Below are 23,189 nucleotides of genomic sequence, written 5' to 3' on the forward strand. Positions count from 1 at the left end.
GTTTAACGGAAATTGTTGAACCAGAGTAGGATATAACTATGCAAAGTTGAATGTGAAGCTGCATCTCCACACAGGTGAATGACCAAAGTTTTGCTGATTTTCATCTTTTCTAGATTTTATCATCTAAAATCTTTGCATCTTTTGCATTATGTTTGATGGAAAATGTCAGCCAAAGAAACTCAGAAATTAGTCAAGAAAAAATGAACAGGCACACAGTGAAAATGGCCAAATGGTCCCATCCATGTGACGTTGCAGTGTTCAGATAGCGCTGGTTCAACACTCAGTTTTTCTTCGACATATGTGGAAGTCACTGTAAATGACAGCATTTGTCAAAACAGAGCACTTGACGTGTTGGGGTTTTATGTAAAATAACTTTTCTGAGTTATTATACATAAAATGTTTTCAACATCATGAACTTCCTGATGTGGTCTCTATTGTTCTGTAGTGCTTGTGCTGCCAGTCCTGGGATGTGGTGACAATAAGTGTATGCCACGCTTGCTCTACCTCTCTCTGCCCTCTTGCTCGCAGTGCGTTGACCCCTTAGTTTTTCATTCCTTCACAAACATCTGTAAATTTTGTGGAGAATTAATCTGAAGGGAGCATTTCTTAACACAAACAATGGCAGTGGAACCACATGTTCCCTCCAGTTACGGTTGTTTGAGGCCAGATTGACAATTGTGCTCATTGCAGAGCTACAGTCAGTAGTAGTTAGGGAAAAATTTTGGTTATACATCATAAAAGTAGAAGTACATGAATACAACACTGTTACTGTGAAGATGAGGGAGGTCTGTGAAGACTTTCTGTAACTTCTGTAGCATTTATGAAAAATGTATTTACCTGTCTCTAACATTTCCTGCAAACAAATTAATGTCAATACTAATTTACTTGTATTTTTCCTTGGCTTACTTAAAGTCATTAGCTTTATTTTATAAACCCTGCATAATTGTTATTTATTATTTTAAAAAAGTTACTACATTTGTACCTAAACAGTATTTACCAAATAGTAATAAATACATCTGAAATGAAGAACGAAAAAAAGATGGGAAGTTTCTATGTTATTTTCATGAAGATAACTGCGAATATCAAAGTATGTATTGAAGAGATACACAAGTCTCAGAAGCATTGTACATCTGTACATCGACTTCTGCGGTACTTTGAAGTAATCCTTCAAAGTGTTCTAACAACATATGTGCTTTGTGTGTGGCTACACTGCAATATTTTATGATGTATTACATATGCCAGGGATGGGAAGGTGATTATAGCTATATTAAGGTTGAGTCCAAAGAACAAAGAAAATCATTTGATTGCCACAGTTACAGATTGAGGAATACAATGGTGTGACCTTAGATAGCATTTTGATTTGTAGGACTTTGGGTGTCTTTTCATTGTCCTCAAATGCTTCATTATATAAAAGAGATTTGGAAATTGCCAGGCGTGTTCAAATTCTCACATTATTACATTTGGTTTGCTATTTGGTTGGTCTAGATTCTGGAATAATACAAAACAGTGACCTCTCATCAATATTGTAAATGTGGAGGATGATGTTATTACACAATCAATAGAGAGGTTCTTGCATAATCATCATTTCAAAAAGCTCCACTTCCATGACATGTGTTTTAGCTTCCCATCGTAGTTTCTTCCATTCGTCTATCAATAAGACCATCCAAAGAAATGCTGAAGGCAGAACTCTCTGTCTCATTTTAAGTTCTGTACTGCTAAAGTACCTTTTTTGTGTGTGTGTATTTACAGAATGTCTAAAACTCCTGAAAATGTCCATTTTTGAGAATACAATGTGTCCATTTGTGAGAGTAAAATCACACAAAATGTGATTCCTGACAGAATTGTTAATCTGGATGCATAAGTTTTCATTCCTACCAGATGTAAAGTTAATAATATTTTAAGTGCCAAATTCAGTTGTTGTAGATCCTACAGCTTCAACAGAATTTGAGTCCTTTATGAATAAATTCAGCTATTGTAACCATCCCTGTCCTTTACATCTGTGTTCAACTCTAGTTAGCTTCCAAAATGCTTTAAAAATCTATAGGATGTCTTTATGTTGAGTATACAGGAACCAATAAAGAGTAATGTAATGTAATAAGAGGTACTCTTCAAATCTGAGCACCAAAGTTTAAGTGTTGTCTAGTTCCTTTTGTTCTCAAATTTATGCTTGTGTGGTTTGATTCTACCAGCCATGTTTGAACTTGGACTCTTGATTTTTTCTTATCCTCACTGTGTTTCATAAATATTGACTACTGAATTTAGGAGTGAGAAAAATGAGGACTCGATATTTTTCATAAGCACAGTCTACACATGGATGAAGTGACCACAGATATGGAAGTGAAACGTCTGTAAGTGATTTACAAAAGGATTATTGATGCATTGTTCTTTTGCATTTTAATGTGTGTTCAGAAACATCTCTTTTTCCTTTCAGGCTGTTCTTGTTGCTAGACTTCTTGCTAGAGTTGCTGTGTTTGGTTACAGCTGAGTTGGTTGTCAAGAGGCACATTTTCAAAGCGACATGTGGAGCCATAGTCTCTAGAGTCCCATTATACTCAAGCGGCCCAAACACAATTCTTTGAAATTTCAGCCCTCAGTTTCTAAGAGGATGAAGGAGGAAAAGCTCTTTGGAAGGAGTGTGGAAAGGGAAGAACTCCTATTTAGATATTGACATTACTCTTAAGTCAATTCCAAATTATTTTCACCAAAAAGATTGCACCAATCCTTCTATGCATGGTGAGAGGGAGAGTTACAGTTTGGTTCTTATTATGAGCTCATAAGGATTTTTGTTTTTTGAAGGGGCATCCGTAGCTACACAACATTAAATTGATAGGATGCTCCCAAACTGTAGCACATGTTATTTTTTCAGAAGTAACCCTATAAGGAAAAGAAAATGAAACCTGCAGAAATCTGAATGTTTCATCTGTTCGGATTATCTCATAATGGGACATCTTGGAGTCATTGTGTAGAGATCAAAAAGAAGAACTATAAAAGAGAACAATAATAGTCATCTGGACATTTCAAAACATCTTTTTTTTTCCATTCTATTCTTTACGAAGAACACACAGTTTAGTACAATCTTATTCTAAAAATCTCTGCTATATATTTGCCCAGTCCTCAGTTCATTAAGAAAAGTGCATCGTTTTACGGCTTAGAAAGCTGTTCTGTGGAATGAGAATGGATGAAAGAGGTTTATGTCAGAGGGTTGTTTATTTATTTATTTATTTATTTTTGGTAGATGCATCTCTATAAAACATCATTTTGTTTCTAGCAGGAATTAAAGTGCCACAAATAGCTGTAATCATCTTATGCAGTATTAGGTGAAAACTAATCTCTATAGGTTTTTCTAAAATTCGGATAAACCCAATCTGTAGAGGATGACGTATTTCCTGAGGACTTTTAAACCATGTCTTATCTTTATTTTTTTTTTCTCATGCTTGCATAACTTTGCCTGAATTTTAAATTGGCAAATTTTCAGCTACAATCTGCATCATGTTTTTTTTTTTTTTTTTTTTTTTTTTTTTTTTTTTAATAGCATTGTACCATTTCTGCAGAATAATGTGGATGTTATAAAACCGCCTGCCTTAAAAGTTGCTGTAGTAAACACTACTGTAAGGATTACAGAATTTACTGGTCATCTGTGACACAGCCTGTATTTAGAGATTTAGGATATAATTTTATGGTTTTAGTAAGAGGGGTTTTTTAGACTTCTTACCTCATTCAGCTCACTTTTAAATAAGCCCTGTTATAACAATCCATTTTAAAAGAGCCACCATGTCTTTTAAACCAGGTCGTAAAGGAAGTCAGGTTTTTCTTCTGTGTTCACATATTCTTTTTCTAAAAAATGTTTGTGTAAATTAAGTGGCAGTGTAACTCAACAGTGCTGGATTGGTATCCAAACTTCCAAGAATATGTGCCTTGTGATCCTCTGTGTTACTGGAGAGTGTTACAGGATAGATAGGGTATATAAAGACCTAAAATACAGCCATTTACTGCTTTAGGAGAGCCTAAGCAAGTCCTCATTGCTTTATTTTTTTATGGTGTTTTAAAACCAGTAAAATACATATTGATTAAAAAATAAAATAGCCATTGACAAATGGAAACATTTAGTACAGGGAGCATGAAGCAGGTCAAGAGCTTGGCTTCATATGGCCTTGTCTTAGTTTGATTGACTTTGGTGGCTAAGAATTTGTGGGCTGTGACTGAAACTCCCCCTGTATGTAGGGCATTTGCTAGAGCTCTCTCCTCTGCGGGTTACCCGATAAATGTAACTCACTAGGGAAACTTCTTCTCTTGATAAAGATACTTCTTTTCATGCTTAATATTACAAAAATTTGGCAATCTCAGGAAGATGTACAGATACAGACATGCATATGCAGATAGGAGGTCCTTTTAAACCATTAGGTCTCTTTTGTCTGAAACCCACATAAAATATGATCAAAATTCTAGACAGTACAAAGGTCTGGACAGACCTTTCTGCAGAAATGTTTCACTGAAGACCTAGAGACACTTTTGAGGGTGTGGAAACGTAGAGGTGTAATTATAATGCTTATGCGAGGGTATGTCTACAAGGTGTCAGTGACAATTAAAAGCAAGGAGATGGCTTTCAATGGAAAATGTTTAAACTTCAGGATAGTTTAGATCTGAATTGAATCCGAAGAGGAACCTGTCATAGAAGTAAGGTTGGGATGTTGAAACATGCCCCTGACACAGAAGGAAAGTTGCTAAGAATGAAAAATGGGGAAGCTTTCAGTAGATGTAGCCATGCATGTCAGTTAAGAGTAATGATTAAATAGCCCCCATTTGTTGGCTTTAGGGCTGAGAAGAAAAACTATGCTGTTGGCCATATAGAGAAAGGAGGAATGGAACAATGAGGAATTTGTGTAGGCATGTTCAGTTTAAGGAGAGACTGTTTAAATAGTGACAGAAGGAAATGTGAGACTAGAGGGAAGGAGATGGGTCAGGATGGGGGAAGAGATGCTTGAGGAGCAAGATAAATTATGGGAAGAGCAGGAAACGTGCCACGTGGGCTGGACAAGGAGCCTGCAATGAACCAGGTGTTGAAGAATGATAGTAGAAGCCAGGGGAGAAGTCGGGATAATGCAACACCTCAAAAATCCCGTGCTGGTCATACGTGGTAGTACTGGTCTCCCATGTTAAAAGCTCTATGAGATTTGCATAAAAAGAATATAAATAATTGATAAAATTGTGGTTATCATTTGTTTCTATAATCCATCTTTAAGAAATACTGCAGTCACTTTCAGGCTTTTTTCCAACAACCACCGAGATCAGAAATGTACTTCTTCCTTCAGTGTGAGATCTGGCATTCATGGGACAACGGAAAACAAGGCAATACCAAATTGCACGAGGCTGCCGACTCAGCTGAGTTGAGGATATCAAACTGAGGCAAATCACCTTTGTAAAGCCCTTGCCTGTACCAACCATCCTCATTCTGCAGAAAGAACCATCTCAGCACTTACTGCCGTGTCAGTTCTTCAGGGATATAAAAGGTATTAAATGAATTGCTGTACTGGGAGGCTTTTCAATAGGAAAGCATAACGGAGTGTTATCTATTCCTACTTGCCAGGCTTGCTCTCCATAGGTGTTTTTACCCCACTTATGCATTCAGCATGTTTAGCTACTTACACTGCTCTTGAATGTAAGGTCACTGATCTCATGTTATTGTTCTTGAGACTTAATCTCAGTGAGCTGGTTTCTGGTCATGTCAAGCTATTTCGCCTCGTGTAATGACACTGAATTCCAGAGGAGTTAATCCAGTACAGCCAAGCCCACATCTGGCCCAGGGACATTCAGCAATTCTCTTTCCGACGGCCTGAATCCAGCATTCACTAAGTCAACAGAAAAACTCTCATTGACTTCGTCGGATCGTGCCATTGGAGAGAACTTTCCAGAGATTTATATTCAGACTTTTCCAGGTTGAGAAATAAAGATTCTTCTATAGTCATATATAAATGAAGATTATTCCATAGCCTTCTCAGGCTATTACAAATGTCAAGAAACAAAAAAATACGTGCAAAAAACCCTTCAGAGCTCTGTCACACTTGAGAAGCGCTCAAATGACATCTCTGACAATGGGGAAGCCTGTTATTACTCCTCACAGAGTCCTACTTTCCCAAACTGGCATCTTTCTTTGTTGCAGCATAAATTAATGCAGAACTGAAATTTAAATTCAAGGGCAGCTTTTGTTTTGCCTGAAGACAGCTGCAGCTGCTTTTATTTGTCGAGTCCAATTCTCTTAGTAAGCAAATTTGTGCTTTCTCTCAAAAGAGCTAGAAGTAGCAGCGCTAGATCTTTGGGATGATTTGAAGCCGTCTGATCTTTTTCGACGAGCTGGGGGCTGGACCACAGCCAGCTGGTGGGGCTAACCCTCGCATCTTCCCAGCAAAAGTCAGGTTGCATAGAGTAAATTGTTTATTCCAAAAAATGTTAGATCTATTGTACCTGCTTTCCTATGTGTTTTGGCCTACCACTGTTTTTCATCCCATAGCAGTGAAATTTTTCCAGAAATATCTTTATTTGTCTCCAACTCTTCTGACTCTCCCAAGCCCGGGGTACCTGCAGAGCCTTTGGGGGAGCTGGGGCTTCTTCACTTCTGCCGAGCTGCATTGACATTGGGCAGAGCATTCAAAGTTAGTTGGTAAGAGCTGGCTGACGGATGCACATGCAGGAAAAGGACAGACAGACATCACATTACTGTAGGGAAATCAGGCTGAAAAATCCAGAGACTGGAGTTTTACCAGAAGTCTGAAATGTTACCGAGTTTCTGAGCTTTGTCTGTGAAGAAGCAGCTGATGTGATTGAACAGGGTGCTAGGTACTTTCTTCAAGACTCCCTTTTTCCCCACAGCAAGTTGGACCTATTGATCGTTTGGATACTCCCGAAATAAATTGGCTAGTCTGTTAGAGCTGTTAAGGTCTTTGAATATAATCAGGCTCTGCAGGGCTAGGTGATGTCCTCTATCAGATCTATCAGGAGTTGGACTTGATGGTCCTTGTGGGTCCCTTCCAACTTGGGATATTCTGTGATTCTGTCATCTTTGAAGGTCCCTTCCAACTTGAACTGTTCTAGCATTTTGTAAATATTTCTGCAGTTGCACAAATCTCAGAATTGTTTTTGCCCATGGGACCTGGCTGGGTGTTGCAGTGGCGTCGTACAAGGAACAAGCAGGGCCAGGACGCTGGTCTGGCTAGCCAGCCTGGAGACATGGGGAGCTCTGGGAGAAGCTCCCATGACAAGTTCTTAATATTAAAGCTGTTTGGTTATTGTCTTTGTGTGAAGATGCGTGTGGGAAGAGTTGGGATTCTTGTGTGAGTACCCAAAAGTCAGTTTTTGCTTGAAAGGCTTTAATTTTTAAACAATCGTGGATTACCAGAAAAGACCTGAACTCAAAAGTACAACGTCTTAAATTTGTGGGAATTTTGATTGTGAACTCATCCTTGCTGTTGACTTTTTCCTTAATGAATTGAACAAAACCTCTGGGTATGAATGCTGATGGACTCTGAAAAATTCAGCATCCCAGCTGGGCTCTGTCTTTTGACTCTTGGCCTATCTGTATACACGAAGAAACCGATTACAGCACTGATACAAGCTAGGTAATACATAATCACTTGTAATCCTGAGGCAACCCTCTGCTCATGTTTTGCTGCCTTTTAGCCCATGAGTGATAGCATTTCCACCTCATACGAGGACTTTGGGAGCTTTGTGGACTTTCCTCATTTGAAATGCAAAAGCCGTGCATTCAAAATAAACCATTTTTAAGATGAGTCTTTAATATGAGCAATGTGGTAATTATTGAGCTTGTTAGTTTTCAATATCCAGCATAGAATAAAAGCTGGTTTTGTTCCTGTAGATTTTTTTTTTTGAGAGTGTCTTGGCCATATGTATTCTGTGTATAATTGGAATTAATAAAATGCAGTTGCAGCAGCTGTCGTTGTATGGCTGCTGTCCCAGCATGAAGCTTGTCTTTTTCTTTGCATTAAATAGGGATAGCCCTTTATTGTTGGTTTGTGATGAGAACTAGAGACAAATTATTTAGAGATGCATTTAGATAATCTGGTTTTATTTTGAATAATGTATTCTTTTACAAGCTGGGGGAATATAAAGAGACAATGAGGTTATCATTATTGCTTTTCTTTGTGTATGTGTTAAATAAAGACTGAATTTATATCTTGCTATTGTAGTTTGTACATCTACTAATAAAATGGAAGAAAATAATCTGGAGCAGACAGTTCCATCAGCAATCCTTATGTTTATTTTTGTCAGCAGAGCCGTTCTCCCTCTCTAATGTTTTGGTCTCTGAAGTCATTTTAGGTTAGTCTGTGATGTGATTCTTCTTTAGCGAATATAACTTCTTAAGAAGATTCATGGTAATTTTAAAACCACAGAAATAATTTAGCCTTTGAGAATCGTATACCTCACGGCTTTCAAAGGTGTTGCAAATGAACCTAGGTTGTTGCTTGGTGCCACTCCTGTGACTTTTGGGAATTCCAAGGCTCTGCTTTTCTTACCCTTGTCAGTGAGGTGCTTCCCCTGTCACAGAAGTCAGTGAAAAACCCTGAGTTAGGTCATTCAAGTGCAGTTGGGATTGGGAACTAAATAGTAAGATGCATGGAAGTAAACTAGGTCAGAATATATGTACATATAGGATTATGTATATATCTAGCTATTTATAACTTAAATAGAGATACATATACACACACACACCACACACACACATATATAAGTATCTGTTTCATATTTATCTCAAACTTTTACTGTAGTTAGCTCAGGTATGATTCTGTACTTTGGAGATCTGGTGGGTTTTAAAACATGTCTTTATAAGAAATGCTTCAAAACGTGTTCTTTGTGTTTATTCTGTCATGGAGGGGTCCATTTTCTGCGGCTGCATTTGGGCTGTCAGCCTGATCTGCCACCAAGATGACTCTGAGATCTGCTCAAAGAAGTCTGAATTGTTCTTTCCTGTCTCTGTCATCATAGGTGTGTGGTTTTGAATTTCTGCTGACGTAGTTGATTAAAGTATATTTCATTGCATAAAATCTCAGGCATTAGAAATAAAATATAGTTGTTATAATACTAATTATGTTATGCTACACAGGAATGATGTGGTATGTAAAAACAGTGTGAAAATAGCAGAATTAGGGCTGTGGTCAGAGGTTGGGCACTGCTGTAACTAAGGTAGTGTCTGTGAGTTTAGTTCAGTTCCCATGTATCTGACCCTAACTCCATCTGCAACAAGGAGTATCGTTATTCCAGTAAGACTGTCCCAGTGTCTCAGTTTGAGCAATTTAAAGGTGAGGATGATTTGATGGGTGATCATTATGGAAAAATACAGTGGATGTGACTTCTTGATCATCACAGAGACTCAAAAGAGTCAGATCTAATCAGTAGGATCGAATTCCCCAGGGTGGCATTTGATGTTCTTAAGGAAAAGAACCTTCAAGAAATCTTCTTAACCTTCTCAGCCTTCCAGCCCCTGTGAAGAATGATGCTCAGAAAATATCCCTAGCGCAGGCCCATTCATATGCTGAATAGATAGCCAAGTGTGAGAACAAAGAGAAAAACAGGATGTGATCATGTACTTACATTTAATCGTGACTCTTTCTTACCTTGGAGAATTACCTTTACAACCTTTATCAGTGTTTTGAAGTTAACTTTACATGGTGATTTCCTAGAATCTGAAAAAATTCCATCGTGTGTAGATATTGATGACACAGAATTGCTTTTTCCTGAATTACTTTTATTCTCCAATGTTGAAGTGATATATTGAACTGTAACTTCATTCTTTTTCCTCTTTAATCTCTGTCCAAACCCACAAGATTTATCTGTTTGTATTCCTTTCATCATTTCATACCTAACCTGCCTTCAGAGGATTTACTTAGCTATCAGTTTTGGCTTGGTAGACTGTATTTCTCATGCCTGTTTATTTATATATTTTTTTCTTATAAGAAATTAGTTTGTGTTTTAAATCTTGTAAATACAATTTTAAGGAAATAAATACACTTGGAAAAAAAGCAAATTTTCTCTTTAAAAAGTAGTCCAAACCTTTCTGTAAAGTTTAGAGTGACATCTTGTGGTAACACTGATTTCAAATATGCATGTCTATCAGTATTTTTTTTTTTATTTTGTCCACAGTAAGCATTGTTTTCTGCTTAAAATGTTACAGATTACTTAGGAGAAGGGCATAAAGACTTCTGAGTATCACCAGGGCTCTTGTGAGATCAGAGAAAACATTGCTGTCTGGTGTAAGATGTCTTAGGGTTGTGCTTTTCTTTTACTCCCCGAAGTTTAACCCATGAATACCTGTGAGCTCCCAGTGATTTGAACTTCAGTTCAAGATTTTTAATGCTCTTCCAGCCATTGGACACTATCGTTTGGAGGCTCTCAAAACAGTTTCAGATAGCCACAATGCCAAAGCAAGCAGGAGCACTGCATCTTTTAGCAACGTCTATTTGGGCTATTCAGTAGTTATCCAGGTGCCAACACCCTCTCATTACTGATCTCATTAATTCCCAGCCAATGGGAAATGTACAGAAGAACAAACACTGATAAAGGCAAGCAAATCTTTACTGCTGGATTAATAGACCTGCTTCCTTTTAGCTGAACATAAATATGTCCAGCAAGGAGGATTTGCTAATGGAGAAACAAGTAAGGCCATTCAAGATCCCTACTGCTGTTGCATGTATGATCCCTAACTATGGATCAGATGTTGATGTACCAGGTGGTGTAAGTGCACCAAAACCAACCACAGCCAAAGAACTAGCACGTGCCCAGACTACAGTGTTGTGCAGTATATTTAAACAAAATACAAATATTTTCAATGCAAAGTGGGAATGTAGAATGGCTTTGTGCTCAGAGCTTTGACTCTATAAAATGATGACTTTACCATAGTGCTTCACCTAGCAGATTGAATACCTGGCTACAGAATTGTTTAGTAACAAACACATGCCCTTTCTAAGAAATAAATTATTTTTGGGGAAACTGATTCATTAATGCATGTCAAGTGAAACTTTGCATGGCTGCAAAGTGCATAGAAAGCCCCTCTACCATTTCTCCATAGCGCATCTCTGATAATGGGTGGTCCTAATTCTGCTGTCACAGGCTGTGAATACGAGATACTTGATTCAGAAAAGGATTCTCTGTTTGTACAATTCATTTTTTTTTGGAGGCATTCTGGTCATGTGAGAGTGCCAGTGCTGGGCAAAGGATTCATATGATGTGCTGGTGATGTTAAGGATTTTTAGCTTTGTGGTGAAACACGCAAGGAACATTAGACCTAAGAAGCCCATCCCAGTGATCATCTGGTGACCTCATTTATTAATTTGATGGAAAAATAAAGACGTGGTGTTTTCAATTAAGATGAATGTTTGGCTTGTCTGACAGAATTATTTCTGATTAATAACTAAGTACAAGTTAAGCTGTCAATATAATCCGGATACTACATTTGAAAGCTCTGATGTAGATTTGATGCAAAACTAAGTAAATAATTTGGATAGCCTGTTGGAATGGGTCAGCTGGTTAAAATCCTCAAATATAGCTTAGGAAAAGCATGTAGAAATTGTATGTGAAGTAGACAATGTGTGTCTAAAGGACATACTTACCGGGATGATTTTCTGGGCAAATGATTTTGATCTTCAGCAAAATACATGTACCTATTACATTTCTTCACCCATTCCAACAGAGAGTTAAAAGAGTAAAGAAATTTGTTGGTAAATCTAGGTACCAAATGATGCTTATCTTGTTTGAATGCCCTTTCCTTTTACCACGAATGATTGGTGATATTTCATGATAAAGGAAAGCTGACTGCTCTGTCTAATTGGTTTCTGCTGCACAGACAGCAACGTCCCTACCACAGTTTTTGAGTGGCTGCTCAGCAGATTTTGCCCTGTTACTAATCTGAATCTTCTGTAATAGTTTACATCTGTCAAAGTGAGAACTTGCTTCCGCTTCATGCTGAGACAGCTGGCTCTGAAGCAGATGATGCCCTGTCAGACTGGAAAGAGGTTTCCCTTATAGCACAGGTCATGAGGCTGAGATGATGGTGTACAGAGCATGTTTTTCCCCAGAGCTGTGGTAGTGGCAGGAGAGGTCTGCCATTTACAGCCTGTCCACCTTTGAGGTAGCCACCAAGAAAAACAGGGCAGAAAGTCAGAGCAAGACAGTGAGTATTGCTCCTGGGTACAGTGCTCCATCCTGGGTGGGATGTGTTGAAAACAAGGTCTCATCAGTTAGTGTTTGGGTGGGAGGAAGAAATCTGAGGGCTTGATTAGTGAATCCTATGAATGCTAGCCAGACATTCGTATACACTTTCAGCAATATAAACCCAAAATCTTATTTTGCTGTGATCGCTGTGGTGGTTTTACTCAGGTGGGCAGCTGAGCTCCACCACAACTGCTCTCTCACCCCCCCCTTCTCAAAGGGAAAGGTGGAGAAAATATGATAAAAGAGGATCAAGGGTTGAGATAAGGACAGGGAAATCACTCAACAATTAACGTGACAGGTAAAACAGGCTCAGCATAGGTAGACAGAGAAATTTATTGCCTATTACTAACAAGCTAGAGAAGTTAGAAACTAGGAAAACAAACTGAAAACACCTCACCCCCATCCACCCTCTTCCACCTTCTCCTCCCAAGAAGATCAGGGGAACAGGGAATGGGGGCTGCGGTCAGTCCCTGACACTTCGTCTCCTCAGCTCCTTCACGGTCCCTCTCTGCCCCTGCTCCATGTGGGGTCCCTCCCACGGGATGCCATCCTTCCCGAACTGAGCCTGTGGGGGCTGCCCATGGGCTGCAGCTCTTCAGGAACTGCTCCCATACGGCTCCATACCATGGGGTCCATCCCCCAGGAGCAAACTGCTCCAGCACAGGTCCCCCATGAGCGGCAGCTCCCCCCAGGCCTCCTGCTCCTGTGTGGGCTCCTCTCCATGGGCTGCAGCTCCAGCCTGGGGCCTGTTCCTGCGCTCTCCATGGGCTGCAGCCTCCTCCAGGCCACATCCACCTGCTCCACCGGGGGCTCCTCCACAGGCTGCAGCGTGGAGATCTGCTCCATGTGGGACCCATGGGCTGCAGGGGGACAGCCTGCTCCCACGGGCCACAGGGGAACTTGTGCTGCATGCCTGGAGCATCTCCTGCCCTCCTGCTGCACGTGGTGGCTGCAAGGCTGTTTCTCACTCCATGCTCTCCCAGCTGCTGTTATGCAGTATTTTTTTTCTCCCCTTCTTAAATCTGCTCTCACAGAGGTGCAAACAGCATTGTTTATTGGCTGAGTTCTGACCAGCGGCGGATCCCTTTGGAGCTGTCTGGTGCTTGCCCTTCCTTATCTGACATGGAGCAGCTGCTGGATTCTTCTCACAGAAGCCATCTCTGCAGCCTCCTGCTACCAAAACTTTGCCACGTAAACCCACTACAATCACTTAACTCTCGTTTTGTCAGAATAAAAACAGGATTCTACCAAGTTTGGCCTGGATTTTGTGGCAGTGTTCCTCTCTGCAGCTCAGAGGTGACAGTCTGCTTGCAAGATCCTCCTGTCTTAGTAACATCCACAGCAAATTTACATTTCAAATGGGGGTGGCTGAAGGAGAACAAAGTCACCCACAGATTTTGGGGGCCGACGCTTTAAGTATTTACTTTCTACCTATGCAAATCCCTCTGGGGTTTCTTTTGGATTAAGGATTCCTTACTTTGTCTCTAAACCTCTTGTTTAATATTCATGTGTGTTGTTAAACAGCTGCTGCATCCCACTCAAGAACAGAAAGCGGGAATGCATTTCAGTAGCAAATGAAGTGATACTTAAATATATCCCTTGCCTACTTCAAAGCAGCAGTATGGGAGTTAATTAATATTTATCAAATGCACTGAAGTCCTTGGATAAGAGGCACTGTGGTTGTGCAAAGCATTGTTTGTTTAGAGCCTTTTTGCCTGGACATTTTGACCAGCTACTAAATGTACTTGAGAGTGATCACACAAAACTTGCTATAATGCTGCCTTGATATCTCCTGTCTTGAATAACCATGACAGACATTCCAAAAATATAATAACTGCAGAAATGTAGGTGCTGTGCTTAACCTGAGGAAAACAATCTTCCCTTCATTAGTTGCATGCATTGTATTTTGCAATAGATGGTAATAAAAAAGTGGGACTAACACAATGCAATACACAGAGACCTTGTTAGGTTTTATTACATTTTCAGCTTGGTAATTTATTACTATTAGAAAGCCTAATTCTTTGCTTATCATGTAATTATAGCAAGGTGTTTATGAACAGGTGCTTTTCTGGATAGAGGGTCACTAGATGAGGAATTGGAAAGCCTTCTTAGACTGTTAATTTTTCCCCATAACAAAGGGAATATAAAACATTGTAAAATATGTATGTTATATGAGGTCAATGTTATCTTTCATGAGTTGTTGCCTGTTTGCAACAAGGACAACTAATCTTAGAGATGTAGATGATCTTCAGAGGACTGCCTCTTTACCTTGAAGACTACAACTTCACAGCTCTCCTCTGGAATAGGGAGCTACCGATGTCCCCATTTCACCAAAAAGAAGCTTTAGGTGTCTTTGTGTACAGTGCTCCCTAACCCAGCATCTGGCTGAGCTTCACCATCTCCATTTGACACCTCAGCAACATCCCAATACGTGTGTTTGGTGAGAGTGAGACACGTAACATCCATGTCTAGGTACCACAGAAGCCCCCAAGGAGTCCCATCCTTTTGTTATGCCCAGCTCTCCTTGTTTCTGCTGGGGCTTTCTGTTAGCAGATTGCTAACAATGAACAAAGGCTTTTGTGACTGACCCAAGACCTCATAGGCACTTGTGACTGAAGGGAGAGCTCAGCTGAGGGATCCAAAGCTTACATCATACCACGAGATCATCCAGTTTTAGGCTGTCAAGCTCACGTTATAATGGAAAGCATTGTCTGAAATCATTCGCTTGCAGAGAATTTAGAGACAGTCAAGGTTCTTATGGAGTTTTGTTATCCTGTTATTGTGGCAGATGGGATAGGATATCCATCTAGAACAAGGGTAGGGCAGAAAATGGAGGAAACAATTAGAAAAATTGTTTCCTCCATTTTCTCCAATTTCCTCCAATTGTTTTCCTCAAAATGGAGGAAAAAATTAGAAAAATTAGAAAAAGATGTGAAAGTAGGAGGGGAGAATGAGCTCTTATCAGTGTATAAATCAATAAATATGTAGCTCTGTGCTTTTATATTGTTCATGATGAGTTGTTATTTTTACAAATCTGTGGATTACTGGCAATTATTTTCTTATAGTCTAGATAAATGTACATCCGCCTATGACTAGAGTTGCTGTCTTGGAGACTTCTTAATGCCAGTCTTGCTTGGGTGGCACTTGCCCATAATATGAAATCTGAGTGATTATGATTGAATAAAACAGCTTTGTGGGGTCTGATGCAATACATATCAATATTTTAATAGGAATGCAAAATTCAAAACTGATTTAGTATTAGAAGTCTACAGCACCTGCTATTATCCTGACCACCAGTGAGGGCCCACTGATTTTTATTCAGTTCAGTGTTTTGCATCTGTGCATATTTTTACACAAATTTCAATATTCGTTGCTGAAGAGTCTGAGCCAAAGACATACCAAGCACCAACCCGAGAAAACCTGCCCTGTGTGTGTTGCAAAGTTTGCATATCAGTAAAAAGGACAAGTTCTCCGAAAAGCTTTGTCAGTGATCCTGAGGATTAAGTGAGGTATCTTGATAATAACATAAGAATTCCAGCTGATACTCCAGCCAAATTAAAATATATGCATCTTTTCATTGACTACTTGTCTGGCACTATAACAATTGCTAGATTAACCTAAAAACAGGACTGTAAATATTGGATAAGAACAGCCAGTACTTTAATTAGATAAAGTCACTGGCAGGGCTCTGAGGAAGGTAAGGGACAGGTGCTGTCTGTTTAGCTTTGCTATGTGTTTTGTTTACTCTGTAAGTCTTTTTGGCTTGGGACTTACTGTCAAGCACCAATTTCCTGTTGGAGTGCATTTCTGTTTTATCACTCATGACCATTTATTTCAAGATTGCTTCTTCCTTTTAGAATTTTGGTTGAAGGAGAAAATCAATAGAAATAGCTAGAAAAATTTAAAAAAAAAAAAAAAAAAAAGATTTTAAGTTAAGTATCTTCTCCACTACACTTTTACCTTTGGCCTTTGCAGATGAGGTAGAAGGATGGGAATTAAGCCCTGGGGAACGCCTTTCACATATTACTCTCCAGCCTCAGTGTCATGGTTTAGGCTGAGATTGGGTTGATTTTCTTTGTTGATTTTCATGTGATGCTGTGTTTTGGATTTAGGATGAGAATAATGCTGATACCACACTGATGTTATGGCTGTTGCAGAGCAGTGATTGCACAGAGCCAAGGACTTTCAGCTCCTGGTGCTGCCACACCAGCGAGGTACCTTGGGGTGCACAAGGAGCTGGGAGGGGACACAGCCAGGAACTTACCCCGACTGGCCATGGGGATGTCCCATACCGTGTGGTGTCATCCTGAACAGTAAAAGCTTGGGGAAAGGAGGAGGAAGGGGGGTATGTTTGGACTGATGGTGTTTGTCTTCCCAAGGAGCTGTTAGGCGTGATGAGCCCTGGAGGTGGCTGAGCACCTGCCTGCTCATGGGAAGCAGCGAATGAATTCCTTCTTCTGCTTTGCTTGCACACATGGCTTTTCTTTACCTAGTAAGCGGCATTTATCTCAACTCAGAAGTTCTTGCACTTTTACCTTTCAGATTCTCTCCCCCATCCCACCTGGGGAGTGTGAGTTGGCAGCTGGGTGGTGCTGAGCCTCCAGCTGGGTTAGACCATGACACCCAGTCATGGGACACCCAGTCTGCTGAAGTACCTGAGTGCTGTGGGGTTGCCTTCAGCATTGGCCTCCATCATCTGGGCTTCTCTGCTGTAGATTTAGGATAAATTGTGTCAAAGGTCCCTGTAATAAAGCCATTATACAGCTTGAGAATTCCTCAGTTTCTCTTTTTGTACCTTGTTCTCTTGCAGGTTGGCTTTACTTCGCTCAAGAGAGGTCCAAGAAGTGAACTCTCATGTCCTTTTTTAGAAAACCAGATTAGTATTCGTGACTGTAGCTTTGTATACTGACTTTCAGGTGGTGTGAAGGCATGGTGCTCTGCAGAAATAGGGATGGGGGTGTGGGGCATGATGTAATTAATGATCGTGCAGCGATGATGAGATTTATGATATCAGGTACATTTGGTATTTAAGTGAGGAATTAGCATTAAATCAAGACAACCCTAAGGCTGTGGAGGACAGCTGGGGACACAAAAGGGCCACTTGTGAACTTTTGACAAACAGTGTGGGTGGTAAGTAAAGGATTCAACATGAAGACATGGGAACATCAGGATATGTATACTCACTTCTCAAAGGAATAAACACATTTTCAAAAGGGATTATAAATTCAAATGGACTTAGAAATAACTTGCAATACAAGTTGTGTTGTATGGTCATACCAGGTGAGGAGAGAAGCTGTGCTGGGAAAGTGCTCTTAACCAGCACCACTTTTAAATAAATACAAGAACTACAAGACTTTTCAGTCAGAATCCATATTCTGCAGGCTTTGCACTTAAATAAATATAATGTGAAGGTTTCTGGAAGAACCTTTCTTTGAAACGGGGCTTATATTGTCATGGAAGGCAAACATATGCTTTGCTCTGCCAAAGGATGGAAGATATGGATGTTTCTGCATAGAAATCTTTTCTTCATAATTTGCTAATGTATTTTTTAGGATTGTCATTCATTCAAATTGTCAGCTTCCTCTAGCTTCTTCTGTGCCAGTCCTCATCATCTGTTTGAGAAACAGTAGTACAAAATTAGTCATGATGAAAAGGAAAATGCTATAGCTTGAGGTGGTTGCTATGCCAGACCTCTTCCTTTTGCTGCAAAAGAGCTTTGGAAAATATTGTGGTTTCTCTTCATTGCTTTCCCTTGAAAATCACTGGACATGAGAGACATGGTAGTCATCTATCTCAGAGCCCTTGCTCATCATGCGTTGTGATCAGTACCTCTACTATCACACCAGAACTGTCACAAACTGTTATGCTTTTTCCAAAACTGGAAACTATTCAACAGGTTTGGGGCAAAGAACAAGGTTTTGGGGAAGCCTTCACTAAACAATATGTTTAGAATAATTCTTGGCTAAAACACAGCATTTTGCTTTGAAATACTTCACAGCACAGTGAAAACTTTAAGAGATTGCTGTAGGTTGGTACAAGTTGTGGATTTTGTACTTCAAGGCTCTTGGTGGCACTGTAAGTGAATCCAAAACCTTTGGTGGGTGATGAGGAGTTTCTGGTCTTTTTGAACCAAATAATGTTCTCATAGGACAGAATCCAATAAAATGGGGCAGATCTCGTGTACAAGCAATATACACAAGTGCAAGTGAACAGATGGCTCACAAATGGAGGAAAAGCTGCGGTCAGCAAATTCTGAGTAGTTTGCTTCGAGTATGGTTGCATGACAAAGTCACTGCAAGGCAAGCAGGAGTATGAATTAACAAGTTAAATAACTGCCCATGTGCTCACTCTCACCATCCAATAAAACACTCTCAGAGAACATACGGACAGCTGAAATCTATTTGGAAATGTCTTTATTGGTATATTAAAATGGGAACAGGAATGTTTCCACACAGAGGGACTCAATCATCTATGCTGTAAAATTGCTCAAGTGGTTTCTGACAAGATTTTGGCCCATCCAACCTGCATTTTCCCAAACAATTTGCAGTCAGGGCAATTCCAGGGCAATCACAAACAATTTCCCATAAATCAGTGGCTGTCACTGCTCTATTCTGGAGGCTCAGGGTATTATAAAGTACGTATCTAAGCTCAGCACTAGAAGATGCTCCTTCTTTTCATTTCATTTTCAGCAAGTTTCATTTCCATGGCATAGCTTGTGGGTTGAGGGTGTTGGAAGAGATCTTGTTGGGTATGTGTTGTCTGAATACACCTTCATTCAGTTATTCAGAAATTGCAAATTATCCCCATTGATCTTACTCAAGTTGGCAGTTATTCAACCAATCTGAATAATATTCCTGTTAGCATTCACCCAAAACTTTTTTTCCTGAGATTAAATTTGATGTTGGTGGATCTGCTGGCTTGCTAGCCCCTGTGAACTTATATCGCATCGTTTGGGAAAAATCCCTGGTTAACTCCTAGGCAATGCATGTGGAAGAAGTTAAGAATATTCTCAACTACTACAGGAAATCCAAAATATTTGGAAAGATGTAATTCATCTTCTAAAAAGGATGGATGATGGTGAGAAGAAAGATGGCTCACAGTCTGACCAGAGCGAAGCCTTGATGTGAATATTGGCCACATTCACCATCTGAAGGCTCTCTGGATTTCTCTGGTCTCCTTCAGTGAGCTCAGGCAAACCATTTCTTTCACTCTTAGTCTGATGGGTGAATAGTTCTGATGGCCACCGCTCTTTTCAAAGAAAAGGAGACAGTGAATGGCAGAGCTTTAGAACTAGAACCTGGTCTTAACTAGAACGTGGTCTTGACTAAAACTCCTTCTGTACCTCCTCTTCAATATTGTAAACATCTTCATTTGGTCAAAAAATCACATCATTCCTGATTGCATTATCCCCGGTTCATTGATCCAAGATGCGTCAATTATTTCTTTTAAACACAAATATTTTCGATGGGGATTTCCAACATACCGTGCAAAAGTTCAACATTTCAATACGCAGCATTTTACAGATAATTCTGGTGTTCTATAACGTTTTGTTGATCTTTCCCCTGCTTATTTGCTTTGTTGAGAACAAACATGAAAACTCTGGCTCTTTCACAGCATCTGCACCCTTAGAGAACTTCAACTATTTTAAGGAATTAAAAGCTTCCTGTCCTAAACGGCAGTAAAAGTCCACTTTGTCACAGCAGTATCACAGTGATGAATGTTCAAGGGCAAAGCTTTGATTAATGACAGCTGCAGTTTGGATTCCACTGATGGTGATTTTGTACCTCCTTCCAGACAGCTGCACACTTATGGCAAGTATCTAACTAGACATATTTATTATGCCAGTTTAGTTAAATACTCATATAAATTAAGCATATGGATACTTGCATAATTTGCATGTGCAGCACGTGACTGTATTATACGAAGTAGGCTTCCAAGACAAGAATGTCCATAATGCAGCTGAGATATTCCTATTTTGTTAAATCAAAGAGATCTGTGCTTAGATTTCATAGAAGGGGAATCCCAGTCTGAAAAGGGTCTTAGGAGTGAAAGGGGAAGTGTAGTTTTCCTCTATTCAGGAAGACAAAAAATCATTAATATGGTTAAAGTTGTCCAGTGTTTTCATGTGTCCTTATAAAATGCTGAATTTAGCAGAACACAGATTTTGGAAAAACAAGAAGTCCAGAGGTTAAAACACATACTCACACAATTGCTGGGGTCTAGTTCCTCACCTCTCCTTTCTCTTTTCAGTGACCAATGGGAATCATCTTTCATTTAAACATATGTAAAACTTAGCATACTTTTTACATTAACTACATTAAATTGATAACCTTGCATTAGGATATAGCTTAACTCTTCATTGCCTGGCTAGCATAAATCACTTTCGGTCTACCTGACATTTTGGGCCAGCATGGAAAATCATAAAGCAAGCATACTGCTTTTAAATAAGCTTTTTGTTATTAAATGCTCTTTTTAAAATCTATTTTTATTTATTATTAAAAAAGGGACAAGTCACCATTTAAGCTGCTGAAATGGTGCAGGTTTGCAGTTGTAGGTCTTAGATAGGATAATATGTGCAGGAATAGAGCTGCAGCAAGACTCCTAAAAGACTGGCTTCACCTGCAACCTGTACTGTAATGCAGTGCAGCTGGTGGTTGTGCAGAGCCTGTTAGGAGCTTGAATTTTGCATATGAGCAGAGCTGCAGAGGAGTCAGCAGTCTGATCCGTAACACAAAGCCTGGCTATTTTACTGTGAAGTGATGATAATTTTAATTTCTGGGGCATGATGTTATGTCTTTTTCCACTTAGTGCCCAAGCATCTTCTGCAAAATACAAGCTCCCCTCTCCATTTCTATTACTCTCCTCTACCCATCTCTTTAACTATTAGCTTTTTAAAGCTATCTGTATATAAAATTTTCACTGTTTTACGCATATGACAGACAGACTGTAAAGTGTTATGGCTGGTTACACAGCTCCGAGCAGATACCACACAGGCTCTGGGTCTTTGCTGTGCTCATTCCTTTGGCTGAGCAAGGTTTCCAGCATTGTTGTGCCACACTTGCCTTGCCCCAGGTGCTTCCCCCAGCACCTACTGCTACCTGCAGTGGAAATCCTGATTTTCCTTGGGGAGGTGGCACAAGAGTCTGCCCCCTGCAAGGAGCCTCCCCTAAAACTTTGTGCATTCAGCGGTGTTGCAACATGGAGAGGGAGCCACGGAAAAAATTATGGCTTCAGAATTAATGTCTCATGTAAACTATTACTGACAAGTAAGGAGCAAAGAGAAAATACTCAAGCACATGGCTCAAAACCTCATGTCTTGTGTTCAGGGACTGGAGTTGTGGGGTAGTAAAATCCTCCCAGGTGGTGCTAGAGTCTCACACACTGCTGCAGCCAACGAGAAGTTTTTGAGCGAGACAAAGTCCCCTGCTCCACCATCCTCAGCCAATTCAGATAAATCCGTGTCATTTCTCCCTTTTTCCTTCATGCAATATTAAATGCATTCTCTTCGCAAGCTAATAACCCCAAATGTGTGATAGTGTCTAAAATGAAAAAACCCGTGCAGAAATATTTTCTTCCCTATTGTTTATCTTTCTTTCTTTCATCCTCGGTGTACAATACCCTGTGCTCTTCAGGACAAGTATTTATTGCAGCTGATGCATTGTTAGGGGGGGTCACTCATGGGGGAAGATTTATAGTGTATGAATTTCTTTTTTCTTGCTCGACAAGGTATGGAAACAGCGGGTAAGACTTGTCACCAGGTGGCACCATTAACCTAAGTTATATTTCAGCTAGGTGCACGCAATGAAGTTTATGTTCAAAAGGAATTTAGTAGAAAGATTGCTCTTTTCACCTTTCTTCAGATCGCAAGTCACTACACGACACAGAGAATAGATCAAATCCTTCTGTTTACTGGCACATTTCAAATTGTTTCAGTGCCTTTGCAGTGTTGTAATCTGCTGAAGAACTTTCCGCACTTTGTAGACGGTGAATAAACTGCATGCCTGTGCTTCTCCATAAAACACCTTCCTGCTTACCTATTTTGCAACATACTGCACACCTGGTGCAAAAAAAAGCACCGTTTTCCCCAGTCAGCTCTCCTTCTCCAGAACATGACTAGGGAATTCGCACATGGGAGCATGTGCCTAAATATTTTTAGTTTTGGATTAGGTTCTATAAACCCAAACAATAAGAAATTGATTTTCCTTGCTTATTAGCAATAGCACCATATATCAAGTAGTGTTACGCACGTTGGGGCACAGGTGCTGGGTCCCACTGCCACTTGCTATTCAGCAGGGGTGGTGGTGGCTCTTTTCTGTTCCAGGAGAGCTGCAAGACTGTATCCGGGCACATGCAGGATGATGTAGCTGTCCTCCAAAGCAAAGAACAAAATTCTTCCAGCAACAGGCATTTAAACAGCTTGAGTGGAATAGTTATAGCTTCTTTTGATAGGGCCGGACGCCTCTCTAAATGACTTTGGCGTCTTGTGTCAGCTTGATCCTTAGATGATGAATGTCTACTAGTGTCGTGATTTTTTTTCTAAGTGATGCTATTAACCTAATGAGAGGATTCTAGGGTGTCTCTTGGGAAACAGCAAATTCTTGTCCTTCTTTGATCAGGTATTAAAGGAACACAACCCAGCAGCTTGTTCTTTCCGACTGTGCTGGAATATTCAGAGTGGTATTGTTATCCTTTGGGATTCTGAAGAACATGGTTGAAGTATGCAGCTTGTAGTTCTTACTTAGCTTATACAAGTAAGCAGGGAAACAGATTTATGCCTAAAAAAAAATAATCTTCCATTAACTTTTTATTGTATTGAAACCATCAAATGAGTATTGCTCATATAAACTCTGAATTGTAAGGTCAAATTATACCAGTAGGTTAATTATGCTTGAATGTATTCTCCAGTTTCTCAGAAATTTCTGGGGCCTCACTAGGTAAGATTGTATTGTACGAAATTGCAAATGCCGTAATTT

At 39.8% G+C, this 23,189-nt stretch overlaps 1 protein-coding gene across 1 annotated transcript in view; it reads left to right on the forward strand.

Moving 5' to 3' along the window:
- DLG2 (discs large MAGUK scaffold protein 2) overlaps window positions 1-23,189 on the forward strand; it is a gene marked incomplete at both ends in the record, with an annotated part of 1,073,896 nt that overhangs the window by 16,069 nt on the left and 1,034,638 nt on the right. The window lies entirely within an intron of this gene.

This window comes from Netta rufina, assembly GCF_964035555.1.
Source record: "Netta rufina genome assembly, chromosome: 1".
NCBI classification, from domain to species: Eukaryota; Metazoa; Chordata; class Aves; order Anseriformes; family Anatidae; genus Netta; species Netta rufina.